At 36.0% G+C, this 18,753-nt stretch overlaps 1 protein-coding gene across 2 annotated transcripts in view; it reads left to right on the top strand.

Annotated features, from left to right (window-relative positions):
• Nucleotides 1-18,753, top strand: part of LOC139125805 (uncharacterized) — a 105,490-nt gene that overhangs the window by 65,393 nt on the left and 21,344 nt on the right. The window contains exon 5 of one of the 2 annotated variants that reach the window (XM_070691896.1): nt 5,672-6,344. The exons of the other annotated variant lie outside the window; for it this stretch is intronic. The gene's annotated coding sequence lies outside the window, so the exon portion shown is untranslated. Of the gene's footprint in view, nt 1-5,671; nt 6,345-18,753 lie in introns of those variants that run through there. 2 annotated transcript variants of the gene reach the window in all.

The following is an 18,753-nucleotide window of genomic DNA, read 5'->3' as shown; positions in this document are numbered from 1 at the left end:
ACAAGAATTACATACAATGTAAGTCAAACTTTGACCAAAAATGACAAAAAAATTCCTTAAAAATACACATTTGCATATTTTATCACAATTTGAACAAATCTAAGTTGGGTTATCCCTAGGGACCTGTATACCAAATAACAAAGCTGTCTGACCAGCGGTTATGAAGAAGATTTTTTACCAAAAACACCTTTTTGGCATTAATTTGCCTATTTTCAACAATATCAAAAAATTAAAAAAAATAGTTTCTCAAAATCATATTTTTCATCTACACAACAAATATCAAATCAGTAAGTACTGCGGTTCTCAAGATATTTGAGTGGACGGACGCCTCACAAACGGCCATACATACCATACATACATACATACATACATACAGACTGACGGCGGACGGATACCCATCCCAATAGCTTCTATAGACTATAGTCTATAGTAGCTAAAAATTTGGAGAAAAATCACAAAAAATTCAGCAAAAATACAAAATTAAGGATATCTTCACAATATTCATAAAACTGTATAAGGTTAATCTAAGGTACTTGCACACAAATGTTCAAAGCAATCAAAATAGCGGTTCTTGAGTTATTAATTCTCAACCATTTTCACATTTTGTAAGCTCATTTGCATAATTTCGGCAATGCAGACTTCATTTGAACAAAATCCCATCTATAGCCCAGGATGCATCCCACACCCAAATACCAAGCTGAAACGTGCAGCAGTACTGTACATACATACATACATACACACATACACAGTCTGAATGCTGGGGGTGTAATTTGAACAGCGCCCTCAGAAAAATAGCCTCGTTTTCATTTCAAAACAAAGGTCGCAGTAGTACGCGGGGGTCACACAAGCATGGGTCGCCTAAACATGCCTATATTCACGCTATACCGCGGACCTGAGTGAATGTTATAGGTAATATGTGTTTTTTAGGAATTTGTTTCTGATATAAACAGTTTGTCATGTAAAAATAACCTACCTTCAAAAGATTGGCGATGTGTATACGGAGTAGTTTCTGTTGCATAACACGATTTGGGTCTGTCTATGAAGGAGAAACGGGGCTAGTAAATGGTCTTCCGGGTCTTGAACACCAATCAAATTTCAGCAGTGTCTTTTTCAGTAACAATTGATTGTGTATACCAATTTTTAACTTCACAGAGCTATTTTACTGGAAATGGTACACTTTTCAATAGACCCTTGGCGAAACTTCGTCTAAAAATTTCACCTATGAATGCCGTTTTCTAGTACTTGATACAGTGGGCATTATACATTCACCACAGATTAGATGGCCTCTACAAACGAGAATAATTTATGTTAACTACAACTACAGTTCTTTAGTATATTTTTTTCTCAGAATTTTAGAATTTATAAATTGTTTTATGTATCTTGAAGTCTGTTTCTATATATAGGAAAATGAGAGCAACTTTACACATCGTTTTCTACCTTTGATAGTGATGCGGTATATTGATTCGATCAATGTGAAATATGGCGAGACACCGGTGAATCGATAGTGCTTTGACCCTGGTCATGTGATCTGGGTCCCCGGGAAAGAACCGGTTATGTGTTGGAGCTATTTATCCCACATGTTAATTTGATAGTAGCGATTGTTCATCAACTAGAGATGCTAGTATGGATATGTTGTGGTCTGAACTTTGAGTGGTTTGTTGGTCAGACCGTTCGTGTTTATTTTATCCTCGTGCTTGATTTGTGCCTGAACGAGGATGTCTCTTAAGTTTTTATTCCTTTTGTATGCTATGATAGGTTTTTCTGGAAAAACTTTGGCCAGTGTTTGATCGGCTTCTATTATTTTCCAATTTTTTGTTAGACATTGTTTGATTTGACTGGTTTTGATGAATGGACTGAAGGTCATTGTGTAAACCAGTTTTGTTCTTATGTCATTCCCCTTATCTTTATCGGTGAGGTATCGTTGACGGTTGGTGAGATTAACATCTTTCTTTATACGAGATATATCTTTTTTTTCTATAATCTCGTTGTTGAAGTTTGCGTGTGAGAAAGTTGACCTTTGAATGAAGTCCATGTCGTTGTTGCATGTGCAAGCATATCGGGGAAGTTCACCTTTAACCCCTTGACTACCTATGGCGCCGGATATTTCCGGCGCCATATTGAATTACCATATACCTAGAGTGCCGGAAATATCCGGCACAGTTAAATAGGCGTATTTGCTTCGTTTTTGTCGCTAAAAATCCCGTAGTTTCGGCGCCGGCACGCAGCGCAACTAAGATTGATGTATTCCGAACTGGCCTGAATGTGATTGCGCCCCCGTACGTCCGAGTATGGCCAAAGTCCGGAAGCAAATGTCGTGACCCATGACCTCGACCCTGAAAGGTCAGGCTGATCAGTGAAGTGTCGTGCTGATTGTTTACAGTTTCAGAAGTACGGACGATCGCGAAGATGTTTATGGGGTTTTTTTTTAATGAAATTAATGTTTATTTATTGAAAACAAATGATTTATATGTAAATATGTTCTATTAACAGCAATATTCGTAAATGAAACTAGAGGAAATACAATTGTTTACTATAAGCCAGTGAAATTTTATAGCAGCCATATTATCAATATGACTGGTCACATGACTGGTCATGTGTTTGGTCATGTGATATGTTGTTCCCTAAAATGTATTTTTAAATATTGTGAATTATTTTTTGATAAATCATAACCATTTTAGATGCATGTTCCTGCAAGGAAGACAATAAAGCAGGTGTTTACAAATATAAAATGTGTTGATTTTCAAATACAGAATCATGTCAGATGCTGATGTTTATGGTTCATTTACTCTGCCTTTTGTGAGAAAAATCTTAAATAGGTACATCTATAAATGAAGTAAAGGGTAGTTATTATTACATATATGTAAAGACAATGCCATGAAAATTGCAACTGCATTCAAATTTGCATCATTTTATGGATTCAAAACACGTACTGATGCTTCAAATATTCATATTCTTTGCCAACTCTGGTCACATGACGTGTCATGTGATCAGTCACGTGACCTGGAAATACAAAACTTATGTATGAAAAAGTGGGAAATTTCATGCTGATTCAGAAAATATATGGTTTATTGGTACTTACTTAATGTTTACTATAAGCAGTGTTCATGCAATGACCACACCCAAGATTTTATCAATATTTACATAAGGGGCCTGGTATATAGGAATACATTGGCCTTGGTAGTCAAGGGGTTAATGAAGCCTGTGAAAGTGCCGCTCGGGTGACACGAATTTCTCAATAAATATTGGAACGTGTCGGTTGGTTTTGTGTTGGTTAAATTAAAAAGAAATTAATAAGTTCTGAATTCAATATACTGCAAAGACAACAGCTTTATTCTAAATAAACCTGAAGTTTGATCAATACTTAAGCCTCAGAGACTTGACTGCAACAAACTGAGACAAATCAGACACGAAAATTACGTCAAAAAAGTTAAAAGTGAACAACCATGAGGTCACATGCACAAGTTTTTCTATGGGAAGCCCCGGCTGGAAGCTTCGAGAAGCCATCCTCGGACTGTGATGACCCTGAAAAAAAAGAGGAAAATAATTAAAAACAACTGTGACACAAATTTTACGTATTACACCTAAAAGTGTCACTTGATGATAGTTTCCCTAAAAAAAGTAACATTTGACCTAAAAATACGCACATTTTGGGGATTTATTTCACTATGAGCGTATGCGAGTACACAGTGTACGTGTAAACGTACAGTACACTAATGTTGATTTGGCGCCATATTGGATTTTAGCGGCAAAACACAGCGGCGAACTTTGCCGCCCAACATCAAATTCCTGGCATGAACAGACAAAATTCTGCAGTAAAAAGCTAATTTATAGTATAATTCCACGAACTATGCTTGATTTTGGGCCTTAATTTCATGCTACCGTAGTTGGTACAGCAACACAAGTCCGCGCTCGACATATAACATCGTACTATGAAAAATCGCTGAAATCGCAAAATTCACTTTAATTTTTCAAACAGAGCCCCGAAAAGTCACTTACCTTCTCAGAAAATCCAATTGAAGAGATGAAGTTGGTCTCCAATGATAATTATCGGCGAAAAAATGAGGATTTGGGAGCGACTGAAAAACTGTGTTAGCCAGCCAACGGTCACAGTGTAGACTGAGTTGCTGAGTGCCGTTCGAAAGGAAATGGCATTTGCATATGCAAATTGCACCCCTAGCGTTCAGACTGTACATGTACATACAGACGCCATCGACTTCAGCCTATACGATAAACTCACATTGGTAAAACCAAATGTGAGCTAAAAATTGCAGATTTCATCTTAATTTCAAAAGATCAAATTTAGTTCATCTATAGAAACCTGTATACGAAATTTCAAAGCTGTTAGACCAGTACTTTTTGAGAAACACATTTTTTAACCAAAAATGGAAAAAATTGACCCAAAAATTCAAAATTGCAGATTTCATCATAATTTCAATAAATATTATTGAGTTCATCTATAGAAACCTATATACCAAATTTCAAAGCTATCAGATGAGTAGTTTTGGAATACTCATTTTTTTACCAAAAATGGCAAAAATTGCTCCACAAATACAAAATTACAGATATCATCAGAAATTCAATATATCTTACTAAGTTCGTCTATAGGAACCTGTATACCAAATGTCAAAACTATCAGACCAGTACTTTTAGAGAAAACTTGCCTTAAAAATGCAAATTTGCATATTTCTGCACAATTTGAACAAATCTGAAATAGATCATCCCTAGGGACATATGTACCAAACATCAAAGCTAGAAGATTTTTAAAGATTTTTTTAACAAAAATGACAAATATTGCCTTAAAAATACAAATATGCAAATTTCACTACGATTTGAACAAATCTAACTGAAGTCACCCTAAGTAAACTGCATATTAAATTTCAAAGCAATGGGACAAGCAGTTTCAGAGAACAAGATTATTTTACCAAAAACAGCAAAAAATGCCCCCCCAAAAAACATAGGCAAATTTCACCACAATTTGAACAAACTTCAGTGAGGTCACCCCAAGTGAGCAGCATATAAAATTAAAAGCAATTGGACTTGCGGAGAGACAATTGTTGACAGACGACGACGGAAAATCAACCTATTTGAAAAACTGGCCACACCCATTTTCCACTATGCATGGAAATTGTTAGTTGCCATTTTTCAACCGCCTTACTTATCGCTTCCATAAATACGAAGAAGTTCATTGGTGTATTGAGAACACAGCATTTACAATAAGCTGGATCCCTGGTCAAACCAAGCCAGCGATTAAGTGTGTGTGTGGCCTGACACTTCCTTTAGTTAAGTCCAACTATTGGTTAGCTGGCAATACCACCATAAATATAAAGCAGTTCTACACCAATCACACATGATTTTTTAAGGCCAGTGTGAGACCACCTGAGCCAGTTCAGAAGTGGCTTACATACATCTGTGTAAACCCCACGCATGTCTCACAAATACTCACTATCATGCAACAACTCTTTCAGTTCATTAGAAAATAATACATACTGACTCCCAACTTTTGACATTCACTCTAAAAATTCCACCACTGTCACAACACAAGAGGGCACATGGATTCCAACCCATCAATGTTACCATCCTTATCACAAAATCACTGCCACCCAATCACAACACCACAAGCACTTTGACCAACCACATATAAACAACCCAATATCTTCCTCTTCCCCAACAGATCTCGGATGTTAAACAGGAGGAGCACTACAAACGCCAACAAATAACACTAGCCGACCACTATGACCAAACGATATCCATCAAACTCTGAAATGAAAAAGTCACAGAACACCGCATCACCCAGTGGATGACACTGTACTAGTCACCAGACTAGAAGTCGACCAGTGGCAACAACAAACATCGCTCAATACAACTGCAATTCTTTTAATACATTTTAAGTACACCCGGTGTGGCAAAAACATATCAAAAAGCAAAAAAAGCAAAACAAATTCACTCAAAAAATGCAATTCGGACAAGAGTTGTACTTTTAGTCCCCTCTGACGAAGTCCAGATAGGACCATTCTGGAATCAGCAAACATTGCTTAGCATCTACAAGACATCAAACTCAGCTACAATGCTACAATTGAACTATTATTACGACGTTTATGTTTTCTTTTGCAGGACATATGCACAACTGGTTGAACCGGCTGAAGCGCAAAATCGTCAACGTTGACCAAATGTTTGCAAACGATTCTGTTCAAGATTTGTTGCCACTTCACAATCGAACTGGGAAAGGAGACCCTATCAGTTGCAACGTTATGGAGAGATGTTTTGCTGTTTCAATTAAAGCAAGCTGACGTTCAATTAAACTGTCACTTTTACAGTTTGGGCAATAAATTAAACTTTGCTTTAAATATCTGCTGTTCGTGTGTCATCAGAATTTTGTCTGTTCTCTGTGCGAGTCGAGTGACGCAACGTCATTTTGATGGGCCGACATTCTTTTGTACACACCAGACAAAACATACCATGTTATGTCGCGTCCCCAGGTCCAGATTCTTGATTTTAGTGATGAACCTACGTCGATGAATCGACGCAATGAAATTTCTCCTGGATTAGTGAGCCGTCATTATTTACAGCCTGGGGTTCGGAGGAATCTGAGGGGTTCAGATTGCACCAGATTGCACCATTGCACACAATTACTCAAATTTTACACAGGATATATAACAAAACTGAACTATTGCAATTGTGAATTTATCATTTATTATCACAGAAAACCTATATTTTAATAGACTTAAGGCTTTTAATTGGAAGCTGGCAGCTGGAGAAATGACACAAGATGGTCACATAATGTCCATTCCTGCATATTCTTTGGTTTTCAAACTATGGCAAACTGAGAACTTTTTTTACTCCGCTGTCAGCGACGCGGAGCTTATCAAATAGGTTGATTGTCGTCGTCCGGCGTCGGCGTCCGGCGTCCGTCAACAATTGCCTTCTCCTCTGAAACCACAAGTCCTATTGCTTTGAAATTTTATATGCAGTTCACTTGGGTGACCTCACTTCAGTTTGTTCAAATCATGGTGAAATTTGCATATTTGTATTTTTGGGGCATTTTTTGGTGTTTTTGGTAAAAAAATCTTCTCTGAAACCGCTCGTCCGATTGCTTTGAAATTTGATATGCAGTTTGCTTAGGGTGACTTAAATCAGATTTGTTAAAATGGTGGTGAAATTTTGCATATTTGTATTTTTAAGGCAATTTTTGTCATTTCTGGTAAAAAAATCTTAAAAATTTTCTTCTTCAAAACTACCAGTCAGATAGCTTTTATATTTGGTACATATGTCCCTAGGGATGATCTATTTCAGATTTGTTCAAATTGTGCAGAAATATGCAAATTTGCATTTTTAAGGCAATTTTTGCCATTTTTGGTCAAAAAATGTATTTCTCAAAAAGTGCTGGTCTGACAGTTTTGAAATTTGGTATACAGGTTTCTATAGATGAACTAAGTAATACATATTGAATTTCTGATGAAATGTGTAATTTTGTATTTGGGGGCAATTTTTGCCATTTTTGGTCAAAAAATGTGTATTTTCAAAACTACTCACCTGATAGCTTTGAAATTCGGTATACAGGCTCCTACAGATGAACTAAATGATATTTATGGAAACAATGATGAATCTGCAATTTTGTAATTTTGGGGCAATTTTTGCCATTTTTGGTCCAAAAATGTGTTTCCTCAAAAAGTATTGGTCTGATAGCTTTGAAATTTGGTATACAGGTTTCTACAGATAAGCTTAGTAATACATATTGAATTTCTGATGAAATCTGTAATTTTGTATTTTTGGGGCAATTTTTGCCATTTTTGGTCAAAAATGTGTATTTCCAAAACTACTTATCTGATAGCTTTGAATTTGGTATACAGGTTTCCATAGATGAAGTAAATGATATTTATTGAAATAATGATGACATATGCAATTTTGAATTTTAGGGCAATTTTTCTCATTTTTGGTCAAAAATGCGTTTCTCAAAAAGTACTGGTCTAACAGCTTTGAAATTTGGTATACAGGTTTCTATATATGAACTAAGTGTGATATTTTGAAATTATGATGAAATCTGCAATTTTTATTTTTGGGGGCAATTGTTGCCATTTTTGGTCAGAATATTTTATTCTCAAAAAACTACTCATCAGATAGCTTTGGTTGACATGTTCTTAGGGATGATCGAATGTGATATATTCAAAGTATGATGAAATCTTCAATTTTGTATTTTTGCAGCTTATTTTAGCCACTTTTTTCTGGCCACTGCATTGAGTTATCAAGATTTCCACCTTCTTCATCAACATGTGTCAAAAATAGTTATTCTGTACATAAACACAGCGGAGCTATATCGGCCGCTAGGTCGCTTGTACAAAAATGTATTGTCATTGTTTGTTAGTTGAATATTGTGACTCAAACACTGATCATGCAAAAATGTCATAAAATACAGTATTCAATGATATTTCCAATCAATTTTACCGAGTGCAAAATAAATTAATAAACCTCTCAGATAGCACCATTACACACATCAATTTCTCAAAGTTTACAATGCCAGAGGGGTGTACGAACAGTTTTACTTAGTACAAAAGCAAATTACAAACACCTAAGATTGCCCCAGACTGCACAAGTGTGTGATACTGACGTATCGTCTACTCGGGGAACTTGTGCGGTGAGGTACTGGACGATCAACAAAGCAGAGGCTCACAAGGAGTTAGACTGGTATGTGGAGGGTTTATTGGCTAGATTTCACCATACAGTAACGTGCCCAGCAGGATCGTTTTCTGCTCTTTCTCATATAATTCTCCCTTAAAAGAGGGATATTACAATCTAATCGTAATGAATTTTTTCCATTGGGCACAGATTGAAATATATTTTGAAATTCATACAATGTTAAGGTCTCAAGTTTACATCAAGTGATTGGTTCGCACTAAATTAAAGCCGGTTTTGTAACAGTCCTTGATTGTTCCTTAAGATAAACTTTCTATTTAAAGCAATATATCTCAACAAGATAAAAGTTTTGCTGAATCACTGATACTCCTTAAACTCTGCTCATATTGAAGTACATTGGGTGCAAGGTGATTGACCTATAACAATGACTAATAAGATTCCGTAGTCATTCGATGCATAAGAGTAAATAAATATGAATATAGTGACTATGTAATTCTTGCCTTGTAACACTTCCCACTTAAAAGCAATGCGTCCCGCATTGGGACAAAAATGGAAATTACTGAACAGAAAAGTTATTAGAATCAGAGAAAAGTAGCAACTACTATGCAGAGTATTTTAGTTCCACCCCGCGGGAAAACACTTTCTGGTGCTTACTTATTGAAATTGGAAAATTAAGAAAAATATACATAGCATAGTCTGTAAAAAAAGGAAAGAGAACAAGATGGAAATATATTACAAGACATATCGTTGAATACCAAACACAGGTTACATAGTACTTTGAGTAAATACGAATAACATACACATCCAACTTGCTACTGTGATAAGTATGACGTCAGCGTAATACCAAACTTATTTAACTATACCGCCACCCCAGCATACATCAATTCATGATTTCTTGAGTTAAGGAGGCGTACCGTACTGCTCAATGGCAACCCTTACAAACTCAGGGGACGAGGATTAACTTGCTTTCTCGACTTTCACTAAGCGCTTTTTCTCCTTTCGGGTTCTTTGAGGACCGTACTTACCGGTCCATTGTACTAACACCCCATTTTGAGGACTGCGGGGTTTCATTTTCCAAACTTTCATATGCAACCACTGCACCGGGGTTTTCATCAATTGGGGCCAAGGGATACATCAATTTCTCAAAATTTTCCATGCAACATATACACATTCCCATCAGCCTCGCTGAGACCTCGGGTGTTGAATTCAAGTTTATTTTGCCTTCTCGGGCATACCAAAGTCCAAGATTGTAGAGATGTTTAATTTTCATTTTTATAAGCTCTAACAAAAAATTGTGCTGTTCCGATAACCAGCCCTATCTTGGTGACACCATCATAGTTTCATAACAATTCTGTACATAAATAACATCTGTAAATAAAATCATGTGCATACCAGCATACAAATCAAATATTTTAAGTGTTGCTACTGCAAGGTGGCTTTGACAAATGTTTTGAAAGTTTTTGCTGGATGAGACTGATGGGTGAATAAGTAAATAAAGAATTCATGAAGGCTATGCAATACAGATTTTAAATCTTGTTTTTTGATAAATTCAAAAATAGAGCCAATGGCACTTGATCACAACTGGCACATTGTGAAACTACTCTATCTCTGGGTACACCTGTACATGAAATACTGAATGGGTAGGTGCTGTGGGTTTGGAGTTTGTCTGTAAATGCACACAGAAAACAAAGTCCCGAAGTAGCGAATTCCAGCCATTTTCAAACCACACTGTTTGTCAGTGGGGTAAGCAATATTCGCAAAAATCACATTTCCAGGCTAATAGACTATGTTTTACGAAATCACACGTCCTTATTACAAAATAAAACGATCTTTGTCTTTAAATCAATGCGCCAGTAAACAGGTCCAGCAGCTAGTTATGTCATCAAGTCTGTAATGTTAAGGGTCATAACAAATGTGAGAAATCTAAAACATTAAATATGTTGTTTTTTATCAATTTTATTACCAAAAGTGCATGAAAATCTCTGATACTTGAATCAGCCATCCTGCATATTTGTAACATTCATCAAACCTCATTTCTATTCCACAACTCATTAAATAGTCCACAATGCAGGATTGGTGTACATTCCAAACTACATATATGAAAGACCCCTAAAATCAATTAGTTAAAGGGGGGTTAGAAATTTCCCAAAACTATCTAACCGCTGCTCCGTTTGGCTCCATTTTTCGGAATCGGAACCTTGGAATTAGTCTGAATATTTCTACCAAATATCAATGCAGTCTGTTCAGCGGTTTTTGACTTTTTGTTGTTTACGGAAAATGGACACTGTCCACCACCGGTTGAAGCTAACCCTATATCACAACTTCCAGATGTGATAATGACCTATGGTCATTATGTTAAAAAATACCGCCAATGGCGCTTGGACATAATGACCGCCTAGTATTATCGGCAGATCGTCCATGTAGCCGACACGAACACGAAGTGTCTGTTACCGGCTACCAAAAACTATGAAAAATAGTCAAGAATCAGCTACAAAATCACTATCAGTTTTAAGTTGCAGGTAGAATAAGTCTGTGCCTGTGTATAAAATACTATAAAAATAGTAGAAAGTGAACAACCAGCTGAAAGTTAGTTGAGGAGACCTTAACCGCATATCATTTGCATCTCATTGTCGGCTACATGGACTGTGTGCCAACATACAGCATTTATCAACAACCACACTCACTGTGAATTAGACAGACCACGAAGTCAATGAGCAACATATAGCTGAAAGACTATTTTCACATTGCGATTTTAAGCTCATTTTTATGAGAAAAGAGACATGTATATGTATATGGAGAAAAAGCAGAAGACATATTTGTAAATTGTTTGTTAAGTGACAATCATATATGCATCTCTTGAAATTTTGTGTTTATAAGGTATAACTACAGTAGTGTAAGAATAATGAGGTATGAATAAGTTAGTAAAGCTAAGTTGACAGTAATTAAGATTACAAAATTATACACTAAGCTGGGGAAATCTGATTGAAATAAATGTTGAAAAGTAGCAAAGTCATGGTCATCTTTTGTCTAATACCTTGTGTAAGTTCATGAACTTTACATAAATCTTGCTATAGATTTGTTGCTAATGGGCAATAACTGTGTTTAAGATCATTTGAGAGCAATCTATCCATGACAGGTTTAAATTGTAATATACTTCTATTTAAAGGAGAGAAACTTCTCAAATAATTTTTTTCCCTGTAATTTGCCGTGAGAACACATTGACAGATGCTCAGGACTCTATGCTGGTGCTACCTTGATAACTAACCTACAACTTGTAACGTCTTTGTCTAACCTGTTCACCCCAATTTTCTGTAGACAGGTCCACACTCTCCATTGATAACAATGGGTTTGGGCCATACCATTGTAGTGAAAGACTGTAACATGTGAGGTTGTGGATACTTAATCTCTGGAATGTCAAAGTCTGTATATTGACTCAAGGATTGTTTACTTAACAAATGCCTTGGGTCATCTCAAAAGTGAGAATCTAAACTATGAAATATGGTTTTTTTTAATGCTTTTGATGCCCAAAAAACCATAGAAATCTCTTATACTTCGAATCAGCCATCCTGCATATTTCTAACATTCATCAAAACCTCATTTCTGTTCAACAACTCATAAAACAGTCCACAATGCAGGATTGGTGTACATTCCAAAACTACATATATGAAAGACCCCTAAAATCAATTAGATAAAAAGGGGGGTTAGAAATTTCCCAAAACTATCTAACCGGCGCTCCGTTTGGCTCCATTTTTCGGAATTGGAACCTTGGAACCAGTCTATGTATCGGTATCAAATATCAACGCAGTCTGTTCAGCAGTTTTTGACTTTTTGTCGTTTACGGAAATGGACGACATCAAACACCGGTTGAAACCACCTCTATATCACAACTTCCAGTTGTGATAATAAGACTGGGTTTTACAGTAAAATGAGTCTCGGATAACTTCAAAAGCACATGAATGAAAATTCAGCCAAAGCAATGTCCTTTTTAGTATGCAAACTAAGGTAGGATGTAATGTGTGGAAATGGCTGTTCTGTAATCTATATAATATATACTGATTGTACAAATCAAGGAAATATAGCGGTATGATCTTACTTCCAAACACTCTTGCGCATACCCGTACACATGCATTTTTGCTTTTTCTCATGTGAGGCTAAACCTAACTTGCTCTTGAAAATTTTACCACAAGTGGAACAAATGTACACAGAATCATTGTGTTTTGATTGTGCATGTCTCTTAAGATCACTTTTTCTGGAGGATGTATATTCACACAATTCACACTTGAAAGGTTTTGTGATGTCATGAACTTTCAAGTGTGATTTATACCTGTCTGTAATCCCAAAAGACTTAGAGCAGAATTCACACTGGAACTTCTCAATGGAACTTCTGTTCATTATTCTTGCAGTGTTTCTGTAGGCTGTACCTGCAGTTTAAGGTCTTTGAACACACATTACATTCATATGCTTTGGTAAATTTTTGCCTTGAAGCCACATAGTCTACACTCTCGTATTCATTTGTGTGCAAAACATTGTGCTCTTCCAGTTTACGTCTTTCACAAAAACCTTTTGAACAAATGTTACATTTGTACGTATACAGTTCTGTATGGTTGACAGAGTGACGTCGGAGTGCTGTTTTGCTCTTGTAATGCTTGCCACAATTATCAATTTCACATACATATCCTTTCAGCTCAGCCTCATCAGTCTTTTGCCTGTCACAATCATCAGATGTATTTTTAGTGGAATTCACATCCTCTTCACCTTCATCGATCAATTTCCTGCACGATATTTTTATTGCCGTTCTCATCAACATCTCTATCTTCATCACTTTCCATCGAGACATTTTCAGTGGCATCGTCATTACCATCCCTATGTCCAGCTCCATCAATTCTGAGCAAAATGTCAATAGCTGCTGTGAATGAAGAAGAAAACGTGTTTTCATTTTCACCGCCACCATGGCAATATTACCAGTTTTGACATTTTGCAGAAAGGTTCAGCATCGATCAGTTAGTTAAGCCGTAAGGACATGCTTCATGTAGAATTTGAATGACCTTCAGGGGACAGTCTGACTTGAGCTTGCAACTAAAGTCACTATTACACCACTTCTCTGGAGCTTAAATAATCACAGTACTTACCTGCCAACAACTAAGAATACCCCTGCCATTCTCAGGCCTTGACATTCTAAAATTTTATTTAAAATAATTGTTCATTTTCTAACTCACTTTTATTCTTGATCCATGATTCAACTAACCAAAGATGATGGACACATTGAAAATAAAAATACCGTCAAGGACACTATGTGCTCACATTCGGTTTGAATTGGTCCATTCAAGAAATATTTAAACCAGGAAAAACAAGAATGACAAAAGCAAATAAGGTATCCAACTTAGGTACTGGAGGTCATCTTTAGGAACATGCATATCAACTTCTATAGCAATGGGACAAGCAGATCCTAAATACATAAGCAAATGTCAACAACAAAAAACAGACAAGGCTTGATAAAAAGAAAAGGTGGGAGTGGGCAAAAAATGCACGAGGGATCTGGTAAAAAAGTAATGCTACATCAGCAATCTTCTAGACCCTACCCCCTCCTGAATATCAAATGTTCCACCCTTTGGTATTACATAAGACCAAATGACAGGAAGTTGGAGATTTTTTAATTAATGTCATGAGTGTTATCATTCTAATGTAAACAGCACTTAAGGTAGTTACAGATAGTGAAATGCCTTCAACTGTGGGCAGTGATTACAACATCTGGAATTATCCTGGATCCAAATTTCTCATCAGTTCTTGTATGTCTTACATAGAAAAGTTGCAAAAATTGGTCCAAAATGAAGATCAAATTATGTTCACAGCCTCCAAAATTGTCTCACAACATATCCTGGGTTGGTGTAGGTCATTTAAGGTCACAAACTGAGAAAATTACCTAAAATATACAAATTTTGGGGTTTCCCAACACTTTGAGCAGAAAATTTATCTAATAACATCTTTCGGGACTTTATACCAAATTACAAAGCTATCAAACAAGGGACTTTATACCAAATTACAAAGCTATCAAACAAGTAATGTTGAGATAAAGTTTTCTTGACCAAAAATGACAATATTGTCTTAAAAATACAATTTTTAGCTCACATTTGGTTTTACCAATGTGAGTTTATCGTATAGGCTGAAGTCGATGGCGTCTGTATGTATGTGTGTATGTATGTATGTATGTATGTATGTATGTTATACGTACAGTATGTCCGTCAACATCAAAAACACACAAACCGCTGCACGTTTCAGCTTGGTATTTGGCGTGTGGATGCATCCTGGGCTATAGATGGGATTTTGTTCAAATGAAGTCTGCATTGCCAAAATTATGCAAATGAGCTTACAAAATGTGAAAATGGTTAAGAATTAATAACTCAAGAACTGCTTTTTTGATTGCTTTGAAAATTTGTGTGCAAGTACCTTAGGTGAACGTAATACAGTTTTATAAATATTGTGCAGATATCCTTAATTTTGGTATTTTTGCTGAATTTTTTTGTGATTTTTCTCATTTTCAGTAAAAATTCTTCTTCTCTGAAACCGCCAGCCAAATCGCTCTCAAATTTGGGTTGTCTCTTTGCAAGGTGTTACTCTTCTAATTTGTTGAAATTATGACAAAATTGGGAAAATTACTATTTTTGTGCAATTTGTCTTTTTTGGTCAAAAAATCTTATTATTTCCTTTCTAAAACCACTGGACAGACAGCTTTCATATCTGGTACACAGACGTACAGAGATGACAATAGTTAGATATGTGGAAATTGTCCTGAAATATAAAAAATTGTATTTTTAAGACAATATTGTCATTTTTGGTCAAGAAAACTTTATCTCAAAATTACTTGTTTGATAGCTTTGTAATTTGGTATAAAGTCCCTTGTTTGATAGCTTTGTAATTTGGTATAAAGTCCCGAAAGATGTTATTAGATTAATTTTCTGCTCAAAGTGTTGGGAAACCCCAAAATTTGTATATTTTAGGTACTTTTCTCAGTTTGTGACCTTAAATGACCTACACCAACCCAGGATATGTTGTGAGACAATTTTGAAGGCTGTGAACATAATTTTGTCATATTTGGTATCAATTTGTAGGAAAATTTGATCCAGAAAACAAAGCTGAGGTGATTTTTTTCATTTTGGACCAATTTTTGCAACTTTTCTATGTAAGACATACAAGAACTGATGAGAAATTTGGATCCAGGATAATTCCAGATGTTGTAATCACCGCCCACAGTGGAAGGCATTTCACTATCTGTAACTACCTTAAGTGCTGTTTACATTAGAATGATAACACTCAGGGCATTAATTAAAAATCTCCAAGATTGTAAATGTACTTCCTGTCATTTGGTCTTATGTAATACCAAGGGGTGGAACATTTGATATTCAGGAGGGGGTAGGGTCTAGAAGATCGATGATGCAGCATTACTTTTTTACCAGATCCCTTGTGCATTTTGCCCACTCCCACCTTTTCTTTTTTTATCAAGCCTTCTCTGTTTTTTGTTGTTGACATTTGCTTATGTATTTAGGATCTGCTTCTCCCATTGCTATAGAAGTTGATATGCATGTTCCTAAAGATGACCTCCAGTACCTAAGTTGGAGACCTTATTTGCTTTTGTCATTCTTGTTTTTCTGGTTTAAATATTTCTTGAATGGACCGAATGTGAGCACATAGTGTCCTTGACGGTATTTTTATAATTTCAGGACAATTTCCACATATCTAACTATTGTCATTTCTGTATGTCTGTGTGCCAAATATGAAAGCTGTCTGTCCAGGGGTTTTAAAAAGGAAATACTGTTTAAGATTTTTTGACCAAAAATGACAAAATTGCTCAAAAATAGTAATTTTCCCAATTTTGTCATAATTTCAACAAATTAGAAGAGTAACACCCTCGCAAAGAGACAACCCAAATTTGAGAGCGATTGGGTTGGCGGTTTCAGAGAAGAAGAATTTTTACTGGAAATGAGAAAAATCACAAAAAAATTCAGCAAAAATACAAAATTAAGGATATCTTCACAATATTCATAAAACTGTATAAGGTTCACCTAAGGTACTTGCACACAAATTTTCAAAGCAATCAAAAAAGCGGTTCTTGAGTTATTTATTCTTAACCATTTTCACATTTTGTAAGCTCATTTGCATAATTTTGGCAATGCAGACTTCATTTGAATAAAATCCCATCTATAGCCCAGGATGCATCCGCAAACCAAATACCAAGCTGAAACGTGCAGCGGTTTGTGTGTTTTTGATGTTGACGGACATACTGTACGTACATACATACATACATACATACACACATACATACAGACGCCATCGACTTCAGCCTATACGATAAACTCACATTGGTATAACCAAATGTGAGCTAATAAAATTGATATTTTCCACTTCAAGACCTTTATCTTACATGTAAAGCAGTGTTTTTAAATGTATGGAGGACACACCTGACTGAGAGCCATGGAAATACTGACACACCCAGATGCATCGCCTTCGTCACTGATACACAGTACAGCACACAGTGTGGAAGTTTACACAGCTGCAATGATTTGCCCCACTTGGTTTTTGTGGCGAAGTAATCTTTGTAGTTTGAGTGCCTGTTATGTAATGAACTATGTGAATAGATACTTGAAACACTGCTGGATACTCTGATGTTTTTATTTTTTCAAAATAATGTTTTTCAGCGATTAAATCTATCAAAATATGTACTCACCAGAGCTCTCTGCTCAGGCTGTCATGGTGGCTGCCATCTTGCCCACGATGCAACAGGCATATTTAAATAAATATTTAAATATTTAAAATGTGTATCAAATAGAAACTGATCAGTTAAAGAATGTTATGTTAAATTCACATATATATAAAGAAATTTAACCATGAAAAACTTATTCAAAAACTTTGTAATTTTTGTTACATGTACTTTGTTGACAAATAAAATTCACTTTATATATTTCAAAATGCCTTTCCTTAAAATGAAGTGTACATGGAAAACATGAGAACTTTGATTTAATGTTTTATCATTAGATGTTGAGTTTCAGCCAAAATAAACAAGGCATCATGGTAAAACAATGTTCAATTGCTACATGTAAAAATCAGGATTAAGGCTGAGTCTGTGGTGTCCTTCATGATAAGAGCGATAATGAACAATAAAACTTGCAAAAGAAATGAATCACAGTACAAACCAAGCCACCCCCGGCACTACTTGGAGAGAGTAGTTGTATTTATCAAGTCCGAAATCATTTCTTCCATCATTAAGACATCGAATGATCGGCAACTGAGACGAGAATAAAACTGTATCATGTCCGATTTATACTATGTTATTCCTATGCACTGCATGCAGTAGAGTTGCTATCATAAGTACTAATCCATAATGATCGAAATGAACAAAGATCACTTCTTGTCGCCTTATGTTCTCAACTTCTCAAAGAACAGTGGTTGGTTTGAAATAGTCCCCTCCAGTGTGGAAAGTGTCGAAGTAGCAAATCTCAGTTGAAACCTCACTAAAAGGCTGGAAAATTCAACATGTCCACGGCCATTACACTGTAAATAACGGACATCCACTCATTGAAGTTTAATTTACATAAACTCTAAGTGTCTAACGCAGGCAACGTCCTTCAAACATTACAGTTGTTCTCCTAAACCTCTTGTGTTCCCTTCATTGTCCACTGAGAGAAGTAATCGACGATTTCTCCCAAAAACCATGGCTTAATGGAGTGAATGATACTCCAGACTCACATATTTCTCGCTTGAATTCAAAATGGCAGCCTTGGCAAAATTGGCCAATCGAAAGTCTTGTTTTACAACATGTGATGTTGTGAGGTCAAAGTTTGAATACATGATGATCTGTTTGACCTGTGACCTCCTGGCTGCAGCCCACTGCCTTTCAAACATTAGTTTTGCGAGAATGGGAGAGTAAATTACTTTTACGCCAACTTTTATACACTATAAATCAGTCAGTGTACCTCTATGGCCTTCCGACATGTATGATTATGCAAGTAACGATCGTGAGTAGTCAGATTTTAAGCCAATTACCTTTCTAAATGTGTTTGCATGTATCAACGTAGGACTCACTTTCTGATCGACACATGACTGAGGTAATGGCCTTATATATTTAGTGCACGG

This window comes from Ptychodera flava (assembly GCF_041260155.1).
Source record: "Ptychodera flava strain L36383 chromosome 3 unlocalized genomic scaffold, AS_Pfla_20210202 Scaffold_26__1_contigs__length_13983176_pilon, whole genome shotgun sequence".
Lineage (NCBI taxonomy): Eukaryota > Metazoa > Hemichordata > Enteropneusta > Ptychoderidae > Ptychodera > Ptychodera flava.
This window is presented reverse-complemented; position numbering and strand designations above follow the sequence as displayed.